Here is a 12,834-nt window from a genome sequence, read left to right on the forward strand (position 1 = left end):
GTGCATATACAATGCATTTGGAGGTAGATTTGGACACTCAAACCCCTGTGAGAGGTGTGAGAAGAAGAATAATAAGTTGTGTATCTGGGAAACTGACAAAAAAAATTAAGCTCATTTCCTGCCTTTCCTGTTAAGTGGTATAGACTATTTGTAGGCTTCTGAGCCCCCAAGCCCTTCTGTGTTTGAGGGAAGCCTTCTAGCTTGTTTTTTTTTTCCTTATAACTAGCCAGTTTTCTAGTTTCAGCTCTCAAATCTGTTTCTTTGATCTCAGCACTTGTTCAGATAAAAAAAAAAAAAAAAAAAATTTTCATCTGCTTTTACTGTACTTGTGTTTCTACCTACTTCATTTTACTTTTGCATCATCTTAAAAATACTCAGTTGTATTTATTACTGCTTGGTGTAACTCATTCTAAGCCTTTTGGTTTAAACACTTGGGCTTCGGACCAGTTGTTTTGCACTGAGAGGGTTTGTGGTCTGCACTGTTGTGGCAGAACAGGTAGCTTACATCCTTCTAGGTTGGGAACTGCTGATTGAGGGCTCAGTGTCTGTTATTCTAAAAGTGTATTAATTCTGGTTTAAGCACTTGGGCTTTCAGGCCAGTTATTTTACATTAAGAGGGTTCATGGTCTGCACTCTTGTGGGAGGAGAGGCTGGACTCTGCCCTTCTGAGCTGGGAATTTCTGGTTAAAAACTTATAGTGCATGCATATCTGAACTGCTTCTTACTGACGTTGGTGCGCCTTGTTTGCTGTGGCATAGACTGGATTCGAGCCTGCTGGATCTAGCGTTGTTTGTGTAACTTGAGCACTAATCCAGACATTCTCTAAAGTATTCAATTGTATTTATTACTGCTTGGTTGTAACTTGATTAAAGTGTAGCTATCATTCTAAGCCTTTTGGATTAAGCACTTGGGCTTCAGACCAGTTGTTTTACATTAGGAAGGTTTGTGGCAAGCACTGTGGTGGCAGGACAGGTAGCTTTCATCCTTCTAAGTTGGGAACTGCTGATTGAGAGCCCAGTGTCCAAGTGTATTAGTTCTGGTTTAGGCACTTGGGCTTCAGGCCAGTTATTTTACATTAAGAAGGTTCGTGGTCTGCACTCTTTTGGGAGAAGAGGCTGGACTCTGCCCTTCTGAGCTGGGAATTTCTGGTTAAAGGTTTATAGTGTCTGAATATTTGAACTGTATCTTACTGAAATTGGTACACCTTGTTTGCTCTAGCATAGACTAGATCCAGGCCTGATGAATCTAGCTTTGTTTATATGCTTGTTGTTTGTTTGCTTGTTATTTCCCTGGAAGCTAATTCCACCTAATAAGCGGCTTCTCAGCGCTTCTGTGGATCACTAGTGATATCTGCATTGCTTACTGTACTTATTTCCTTGTTTCACTTGAAAGAAAGTTACTGTTTGTCGTTTTTGCATTTAGTTACTTGTAACACATTGCACTCAAGTTCCCTGGCACTTGCTCACTAAAGCAATTATATAAGTCAGCACTAAAAATTAAAAGCACTACACCCTCACTCCCCACTGGCCCTTGTTTTCAATTATTAAGGAATTCCCAATATTATTCTAGCATGTCCAAAGGTCAGTTGTCAATCTCCTCTCCGGTCCAGCTGGTGAATCTGGGAATCTTGAGGCAATGTTATAACTGCCTCATGTACACAGACAACCCTCTCCTCCTCCCACATAACACAAATACTTGCGAGAGATGCAGCTATTTAGCCAAACTGGAGGCTGAGCTCTCTCAACTCAGGACTGGCAAGACCAGACAGGAGGAGAAGGCAACTACACACACCACAAAACCAGCCTCACATAATGCTACCACACCAGTGAATCAAACACATAAACACACAAAGACATACTCGGAGGCTCTGAGTAAAAATTTACCTAAACAGCAGAGGCCTCCAAAGCAGATACCCAAACAACAACTGCTACCTCAAGACACCCCACAAGCAACACATAAACCACAAAAGCAGTGTGCAAAGCAGTCACAGCCCTTAAAGCCAAATACAACACCAAACATACTTGTCATAGGTGACTCCATAGTCAGACACACTGATGTCCCACTCACCAGGCTGAACAAGGAGAGGGTCACAGTAAGCTGCCTATCGGGCGCTAGAATCCGCCACATAACACAAGCACTCGGGTCACTCCATGGCAAGTACAAATATGACAGTCATTGTCCATGCTGGTGTGAACGACCTGAGACGTACCTCCCTGGACTACATGAAAAGAGACATAGAGGAGCTCTCTGATTATGTAGCCCAGGCAGGTATGACCCTAACCCTGAGCAGTATCCTTCCTTCACCAAGAATGATGCCACAATATGGAGACAAGATGATCAGCTTTAACAATTGGCTTAATGTCTGGTGTCATTCAAAGGGGATCCAGTGTCTGTCTGCCTGGGATGACATGTTGACAAGCCACGCTGCTTCGCAAGGGACGGCTTGCACCTGTCACCCCTGGGATTCCGGATATTGGCTAAGGCTCTTGCCACCCCTATAGTGCCTTTTTAGGCAAGGCTCAAATTCTAAACCTACCACCCTAGAAAACAAAATGGGAAGAAACTGAGGGTAATGCTGCTCAATGCCAGAAGTCTAAATCTCAAAATGCACGCACTTTCGAGGCCCTTCTCAGTATGGAGAACATTGATGTCTGTGCTGTAACTGAAACCTGGTTCAAGGCTCCTGAGAGCACCCGGCACTATTAGGTTTTACCTCATATCATGCATTCCGGCCCCAAAACCCGGACCACACCACAAAAGGAGGGTGTGTATCCATATTCATAAAGGATACCCACACCTCCAGGTTGGTGGCAACGCAAAGCTTCGGAAACCATCCAGGTGCAACTAACCATAGGCAAAACTGCTCTACAAATTGTAGCATGCTACAGGCCACCCTCTCAAACTCAGGAACACCACACAGCCTTCCTGAAGACACTGGAGGGTATAAATGTATCTCCAAACACCATCATATTGGGTGACTTCAACTACCCGAATATAGACTGGGAACATTACTCAAGCCCTAACTTTCTAGCCCAACGGTTCCTGGAGTTCATAAATTCAAATGCCATGGAACAGCTAGTCACTGTTCCCACGAGAGGAGAAAATATACTAGATCTCATTATCACAAACATGGGGACAAAATGCTCCACACCGAAGTATATCCCTCATTGGTGAGATCTGATCATAAACTAATCTCACTGGAAATCCACATCCCGCCCCACCCCAAACAAAAGCCCACAGTGAAGAACTTCTCTAAAGCAAACTTCACACTACTCAAGACTGGTGTGGTATCCTTCAAGGCCCCTGAGACAGTGAAAACCACAACCCAAGCTGCGGAAGCCCTTACAAATGCCTTCTATGAACACCTCCAGGACTGCATGGATCAGGCAATCCCAAATAAAACCAAGACTCTTTCCACAAAGGGCAAACGTCCAGTCTGGTGGACCCCAGCCATTAATAAACTTTACAATAAGAGGAGAAAGCTATTACATGATAGAACAAAATCCATAAAAGGGAAGTCACCCCTGATCATTATTAGTAAAAAAATACGAGCACTCATAAAATCAACTAAGGCCAGTTTTGAGAGAAAAATTGCCATGGATTCAAAGGACAATCATAAGGCCTTTTTCAGCTATGTTAGGAACCTGGGTGGAAACTCCCAGATATGCTCAGAATTAGTCCAAAATGATACAAAAATCACTGAACCCACAGACATTGCCAACATACTGGCAGACAGGTTCAGTGCAAACTTCACCCCCCTCTCTCCCCCCTAAAGGAGAGATAACTATCCCAGCGGAGTGTAGCCTCCCAGACATCTCAAATGCGCAGGTGAAAGCTGCTCTCACTAAAGCTAAAAACACAGCATCAATGGGACCGGATGGTGTCCCCGGCTGTGTGCTACACGAGCTAAATGAGGAATTAAACCCGCACATAAGGCAGCTGTTTAATCTCAGCCTTACCTCAGGATAAGTGCCCAAGGAGTGGCGTACGGCAACTGTGGTCCCACTCCACAAAGGTGGTGCCTCTACGGACCCTGGTAATTACCGCCCATAAGCTTAACAAGTCTAGTCTGCAAAGCTATGGAGAGGATCATAATGGAGCTCATAAACAAAGATATAGGGGACTTGCAGACATTGGACCCGACCCAGTTTGGCTTCGTCAAGGGAAGATCATGCCTTTTGAACTTGGTCGACTTCTTCGAAACAGTCACCAAGGCCATTGATGAGGGAAAGGCCGTCCATACAGCCTACCTTGACCTTGCAAAGGCTTTACACAATACCCCACTCGGTATTGTAAAAACTTACCAGCTTAAATGTAAACCCATATGTCACAAGATGGGTTGCAAACTGGCTTAAGGACAGAACCCACAGGGTTAGAGTTGCTGGCACTATGTCAGACTCCAAGCCGGTCACAAGTGGTGTCCCACAGGGCTCGGTCCTTGGCCCCCTATTGTTCGGCATCTACTTCTCAGAAGTACAGGCCAACATGGGAGGACTTTGGCTGACAAAGTTTGCAGACGACTGCAAACTGGGCGCCATAGTGGAAAGTGCATCGGACATGGATATCTTTCAGAAGGGACTAACGGAAACAGATAGCTGGTGCCAGAGCCATGGCCTGAAGTTAAATGCCAAAAAATGTATAGTCATACCCTTCGGGAAAAACAAGGTAACCCCAAGCTACCATATAGGTGGCAATCCACTAAGCACAGAAGAGGTTATCAGGGACCTGGGGACCCAGGTTGACAGTGGCCTTTCTTTTGACACTCACGTTGCTAAAGTGGTTAGAAAGACCTTCTACATTGCCCACCTGATCATGAAGGGATTCACATCCAGATCTAGTGAGGTCATTGTTCCCCTGTACTCTTCACTTATCAGACCAATGATCGAGTACAATGCCCCATTCGGGATGTATCTCGCCTGACATCTGCAGCAATTGGAGAGACCCCAAAAGTTTCTCACCAAAAGGATAAAGGGACTCCAAAATCTGTCATATGCTGCCAGATTGAAGAAACTCCAGCTCTATTCAGTCGCATACCGTCTGCTCAAAGGTGACATGTGCCTGACATACAAGGCCATGTCCAACCCGGAATTAATGGACATGCTCCACCTCAAAAAATCCAAATCCACCAAAACCACTAGAGCAAGCGGCTTAAACCTTAGCACGGATATAAATAGGACATGCTGGAGGGATAGATTTATCACTCAGAGACTCCCTATGCTGTGGAATAGAGTCCCGGTCCATGTGAGGCAGAGCAACTCGCTGGCTCTGTTCAAGAGAAATCTTGACCTGTGGATGGGAGATCGTAGATTTACCCCGGGAATCATCTCTGTGTCACTGCTGGACAGAGGCACAACAAACTAATGGGTACAGTATTTTTTCATATAAGGGGTGGCGTAAGCCACAAAAATTCGGGCTAGGCTTATAAATGCCTTGGGGCAGATAGCCTAGTATAAACCTATGAACCTATGAACCTATGCCAATTAGACCAGATTACATGTGTCCAGTGGACACGTGTGCAAAATGGACAGCTATGTATAGGGCGAGATTTTTTTATGGGAACAGACTGACCTTTTTTTTTTCAGGTGAGAGTGGGCTGTTGGGGAGGGGTAGTAGGTATATTTGGGGAGGTAGGTTGGGTAGGTTAACAGACAAGACAAACAAGACGAATACAGGGGCAGTATATGACACATGTGGGGGGGTAAACACCTTGATGGGGAGGGGTGTTGGGATTTCGGAAGCTCACAAGCCCCCTAGTGGTAACAGTGGGACTGAGGTCCCCACCCATGGGCAGTCACCACTGCACCTTCACAGTCCCGAAGGTGGCTGTGCTGGGGGCTGAGTCACGGAGCCAGGCTGACTAATCGTGACATGTGGTCCTTGCGCTGGCATAGAACATCCCCAAACTGCTTGTTGATCAGTTTACACACCATGACCCTGACCTGGCAACAGATGACAGGTGCCTGTCCGCGCCCAATCCCAAGGGGGGCGAGCCCCATCCACTGAGGTGGTTCCACCCAAAGGTGGTACAGGACCAATGAACAGGGAGGTCCTGGGTTGGGCCCCAGACATCCCTCTGTCACGGCCAGCTGAGGTGGGACAGGTGGGTCTGCTGGGACCAGCCTTCTCAAGCATGCTATAGTGTTTAAATTTCATCATCATTTGTGGGTTAGTAATAGTCAACACATTCCAGAGTCAGGTATAACAGCATGCATATATATTCCCATTAACCCAGACACCAGATACAGAACAGTTGCATAGCAAACAGAACACATGCATATATGGGACCACAGTGCTAATAAGAACAGCGTGCAGGTACATTGATGGCACAATGTAGAATAATTCAATATAGCACATGCATGGGAATCATACAAATATTTGTCAAACAAGTGGGCATTATCAGAGTCATTACATATCGGTTGGGGTGGATATGTTGATTATTGTTGGAGATAAGGTGGGGGGGAGAAAGATGTCAATTAACAACTACTATATTCCTGTAGTCCACATTACTTTCCTAGTCAGTGCTGTTATCTGTACTTTACAAATGTTACTACACTACCCTATTTCTTTAGTTTGGACAGTGATATGGCTTTCGTCATCGTTACACATGACCCGGTTTCACCTGCAGTATACACCTCTTACCTGGTATACCTGTGGAGGCAATGTTTGTTAACACTAACTAACTGTTTCTACACATACTTGCAGAATCTGGGTTGATGTTTTGCACTATGCTATCCAACTTTTTTGCACAGACTCTGGCCGTGTGTTGACCACATGCTGGTGTGCCTGGACATATCTAGAATATTAAATAAGCAAACAACCAATGACCAAGATATGGGACAAATAAGAAAAATAACCAAGTATAAAAAACACAAGGTCAGTCCCAGCAAGGCAGCAAAAAATAAAACCTCCAAATGGAAATAAAAATAAAGTTTAATCACACAAGGTAAGCGCTTTCACAGTTGGTAACCGCTTCATCAGACAACAGCACTTTAACACAATGCAGTTTAAAAAGCAGTAATAGCCAATGAAAAACACTGCTTAATTAATAAGTAAAAAACAATTACAGCATTTAAAGTGCTAGTATCTGATAAACACTCTAAAGAGTCCCTAGTGCAAAAAATCCAAGTAGGAAGCATAATATACACAATCACAACTTTAAAGTACTCATATGGTATTAGTGTTTAAGAGGTCTCTGTTTTAAAAATGGTTTTAATGAAACCATTACATTAATCCTGGGGTGGGTGTCAGCCTTGAAAAATAAAATCCATTTCTGTTTGCATGCTTCTGTCTTACATTTCAAGTCACCACCCCTATTCCCTTCTGGTACTACTTCTAAAACAAAAAAACTTAAAATAATGATCTCCCCCTACTTCAATAACATGTCTAGCTAAAGCACTAGTACTCTTGCAATTCCTGATGTCACGTAGATGTTCTAAAATCCCGTCCCTAAAGGGATGGTTCATTTTCCCAATATAGTAGGCATCACATGCTACACACTTAGAGTAGTACACAATATTCTTAGTACTGCAGTCTGCATAAAAGGGAAACTCAACAGAGCAAGATGTGTTTGATGCACAAAGCTTGATTCACTAAAAATATGTTTGCATGTCTCACAGTGTCTACATGGATAGCTACCAAGCCTCTGGGACTCCAGTGTCAAGCTACTCCTTTTCCTGTAGCTATCCAACTCTTTTTGCACAGACTCTGGCCATGTGTTGACCATATGCTAGTGTGCCTGGACATATATAGAATATTGCCCTCTTCTGCCTTTAGAGACCTGACACACACATGTGCATGCTTTCCTACACAATTATATTATGTAGCACAGTGTGGGTGACAGTGACCAGTGATACTTTATTATTCAGAGAAACTTCAGCACTCACAATTCCCTACAATACCAAAGTGAACAGTACCAGTACAGGTTATAATGGCCTGTATTTCTCAACACAGTGTTCATATCCAACATACCTGTGGGAGCAATGTTTGTTAGCACTACATGACTGTTGCCACACAAAGTTCCAGATTGCACATTAGTATTATGCACATACATCTCACTATGTTACTGTACACACTCTGGTCACAGCTTGATGGCATGGGAGTGTAGATAGGACATACTTAAATTATTACTCTCCCAACAGTTTCAGGGGTTGCTAAAGTGACAGGTGTGTTCTCATAGATGTTCAACAATCACTTGTATTCCCTGTTTGCTGGCTGAACATCTGGGATCATCCCACAGACTTACCAGGGGGACAGAGGGACAGGCAGCAGATAGATATGGGCCCATATACTGGACATTCTGGCCTCATCTGTACAGTTGTGGGGTATGATTCTGTATGCAGCCTAATTCCAGGATTCAGACCATGGCTGTGTCTGCTACAACCTAAACACTGTCCATCGCAGTTGTGTCTGCTCTATAGATATTGCTGTATATCTCCTATCTGCTTTCTGTCTTATTAATCCCCTGTGTTTTTGCATTCTGACCTTGTATAACAACACTCTTATACATATTTCCTACAGAGTTATATGTTGTAGGACAGTGTGGGTGACAGTGATGTGTAATACCTCATTATTCAGAGCAACTGCATATTTTTGCCACTAAGCCATGCCAGATATTTCATTCTTGTATTTCTGGGCACAGTCTTGGTATCTGACAGACGTGTGGGAGGAATGTTTATTGGCACTACCTGGATGTTCCCACACACAGTACCAGGTTCCACATTACTATTATGCACATACATCTCACTCTGTTACTGTACACACTCTGACCACAGCTTCACAAGTTGGGGTGTAAATGGAACATACGTGGCTTCTTAGTCACATAAGGTATTGGGGAGTTGTTAGTGTGCCAGGTTTGTTGTCATAGATGTGTGTCAATCAGTTGTATGCCCTGTTTGCTGCCTATACGTCTGGGATCATCCCACTGATTTCCTAGGGGGACAGGTTGATAGGCAATAGATATGGGCCACTTTAATAGACATTCTGGACATATATGTACAGTTGTGGGGTATGATTCTGTATGCAGACTACTACCACTGGCAGGATTCGAACCATGGCTGTGTGTGCTAAAAAAAAACAATAGTTCACATCTCAGTTGCATGTGCTACTCAGTTTTTGTTATCTGTATTTTCCCTGTTTACTATCTATGTGTCTCTCAGTTGTACTAAATGGCCTCAGGGGATTACACCTGTCATATACAGGCATTCCTACACATTCAATTTATGGTGCACAGTGTGGGTAACAGTGCTTAATACAACAGTACATGATTGCAAATCTACATTACCATATGATACCAGTATATACACATGCAGTCTAGCAGTTAGACCTGTTTTGTCAGGATATTGCTCTTTTATAGACATACAAACAATATAAGACTCTTCCTGCCATATTCTTTAGTGTATGCAGTACTCGCCTTGAACAATACTTGTTTTATATTGGCAATTGATTTACTACTATGTTTAGTTTTATTTCCTATGACAGTAAATGCATGAGTATTACTGATCTGCCTCATGTTGCAACCTCGCCAGTTGACAGATGTGGGCCTCCTGGTTCGCAGTCTGCTCCATTGCAGTTGTGGGGGACATAAGAGGAATATTTAGCCACACCTATCCATGATATACCTGAGCTGGCAATTATTACACACATATTGGGGTGATACTTACACATGGCTGGAACATCCTCTGTCGCTCTAGCCTCTTGGAGCCACTCCTCCAAGAGTTCCCCCTTACGCAGCTTTAGGTCGGCATAGTGGTTCCTGTCCTGCTCACCAGTTTGGGGTATGCCAGTGGCACTGGTGAGGTCATGGGAGAGATGGTCCCAGGCCTCCACCTTATATTGGGAGTCCTGGTACTGGCCCTGCAGCAGTCTCTGAGCATGATCTTTAACTAGGAGTCAAGCCATGACCTTGGACTCCTGGATGCACCAGCGCTGCGCCTGGAAGCGCACACCTTCTCCCATTACTGCCATAGTGCCTGCAAGGGAGAAGCTACAACCAGTTATGAGATGTATTCCCACCTCTTGGGTTTAAGTAGGGCTGATTTCCAGAACCTTTCCATGATTGGCTGGTTTTGAAAAGGCTAAGCTGTGGGCAAACCTGCTTACCTAAGGCTGGCATTGTTTAAAGGGGTATACCACTGGGCACAATGAGTTAGCTGGTCTACAAATTGCTCACACCTCCTAAGCTGGTCTGTGCAATGCTTAGCATTGCTTACATTAGACTTTCATTATAATGCCTTTTTGATATCGTATTATTATTCATTACACCTTATATGTATGCCTGGTATCCATGATTAATGTGTACGTACACTCTGTGGGGTCCTTGTGTTTTATTGAGGACTTCAACACTCTGTTACAATTACACCTCACTTCTGGGCTTACTGCTGTACTCCAGTTCACATATTTATGTTATGTAGTGGGTTATGGCACATATGACTGTATACTGATGCCTTTTACATGTTCAGTTTGGTTATACTATGGTGAGGACATGTTTACTACTACCTCATTCTTCTGTACTTCTGTGATGGCTTGGTGGATAACTTCTGGGATTATGGTATATAGGGTCCTGGGTTTGAGACCTGCATGGCTGTTTATTTTGTGATGGGCAGAACAAGGGCCATTGGATACAGAGTGATTAAGGCACTTTTGAACAGTTTTAAGTGGGTTTATGTGATGGTAAGCACTGCTAACCTGCCGTTACATCTGCTTGCAGAGGGTTAGCTTTAGAATTGTTTAGCCAGTGTAGGCATTGCTTTCCGCTGCTCAAATGGCCTTAAGGCTGCTTTCTAATGCTTAAATATGCTTACTACTGCTTATTTGTGCTTAAATCTGCTTACTAGTGCCTTATTCATTATGACATCTCACATGTGCATTTACTGCAGCACTCCAGTTCATAAATATATGTTATTTAGTGGGTTATGCAACAAAAATATTGGTCATAACATGCTTTGCCATGTAAAATGGAATATGCTGTAGTGAGACTCGAACCAGGAATGCCTGCTCGTTAGGAAAATGCACTGCCCACTACACTATTGCTATGCTGCTTAATTTGCATATATCTTCCTTGCTATCCTCTTCAGCCTTTTAAGCTACTTTAACCTTAGCTAAGTGATGGGCACACCCGCGCACCTATGGTTAGCTGTAATTGGATTATAAAAATAAAAAAAGGGTTTCTTCATTTTATTTCTACATTCTGTTGCTGTTATACACAAGGGGGATTGTTGGTGGGGATATGCGGTCACCTGTGAGTGGTCTCACTCATTGCATACCCGTTTCTGCTGTTCTACATTGCAGGGGCATGTTTATTCTGAGAGCTCTGCTCTCAGACATGCCCCCTGCACTCTTACACACTCCGTGTAAGCCTAGGAGCTCGGGCAGCGCACCTCATTAATATGCATGGCGCGCTACCGTCCTGCTCCTAAACAGTCACTTCCATGCAGGACTAAGCTAGTCCTGCACAGAAGATTTGTAAATCCGGGGGAAAGTGTCTGAATTGCAGCTTCATTAGTTTCCTTCTAGCAGGAAAATTCCTATTGGTGCAGAGACATTTTTCATTGAGAATTATCTTTTTGCATTAATGAACACAGGAAGTGCTTGAAAACCCACATTTCTCTGCTTCTGTATTTCTTGGGTTCTGACAAATATTTCATCACTCTTACAACATGTCATGTCGCAACAAGATGACCTACAAGCAATTGTAATTTCAAACAAATATGATCAGGAAGTAAGACCCTCATCAAAAGACCTTTGACCTTTGATCTTTCATTGTTTTTTTTTTAATATTTAATTTCTACAGACATCATTACTGCAAGTCCTTTTTCGTGGACTTCCTTTTAAGATCTTGGAGTAATGGCGACTGTAGAAATGAAATAGAAGACAAAAAAATGAAAAAAAATGTGACCAAAATCACTAAGATGCTAGGATCTACAAAAGGCTTAGGAGAAATAAATAAATGAGTACAGCTATATTTTCACCATATAGATCTCTTGGCAGGTCATAGCAGATATATACTGTACATTTCTATTTGCAGAGAGAAAGAAATCAAGTTGTGTGAGAGGCGTTAGAAGAAAACCAATTCATTAAAAAATGGAGAAGGTCATTAAGAGAGAGAGGGAGATTAAAAAATTAAATATTTCTGTAGCTGAATGTTGTTGTTGTTTGTCTTTCGGCTTTTCCCAGTTAGGGGTTGCCACAACGGAACTCTGGTCCGCTAATGATTGGCAGTAGTTTTTTATGGTGCTGAGTTGCCAGCTCGACCCTCAACCTTCAACGAAGGCACGCCCATTCATGCATGTCTTAGGGAATGCCACTCGACCGTGGGGAGGACATGCAGACTCCACACAGAAGGCACTGCCCACACACCAGCCAAGAATCGAATGGGAGAACCTCTTGCTGTGAGACAACAAGGCTACCGCTGCACCATTATTTCCGTAGCTGAATAAAGAAGCAAAAGAAGAGACATGGCATGGGTGTATAAGCTGAGGAAGGAAGTATGGTGGAATAATTTTAAGAAAAAAAATAGCAGAGAAAGAAGGAGGCATGACTTCCAAACTGAAGGCATAAACTTCAATCAGGACAACAGAGGAGAAAATAAGCTTGCACAAAGAAAGAGCTGAAAATAAGTGGAACAGGTTACTAGAAGAAACTGTGAACTATATATCCACAGGGACATTAAAGCATGTCTGGGATATAAACTATACTCAGAAGAAAGGATGTTTTATAAGGCAACTACAAGATGCTAGTTGCATAAAAAATAGATGACTGGAAAGGCAGTCTTGTTTAATTTACTTTTTGTAGTGCCCCCAAACATTTTATCTGCCAGTCCATAACTGATAAGTAGTG

The sequence above is a fragment of the Protopterus annectens genome, chromosome 7.part1 (assembly GCF_019279795.1).
Source record: "Protopterus annectens isolate FY-2018-M chromosome 7.part1, PAN1.0, whole genome shotgun sequence".
Classification (NCBI taxonomy): Eukaryota; Metazoa; Chordata; order Ceratodontiformes; family Protopteridae; genus Protopterus; species Protopterus annectens.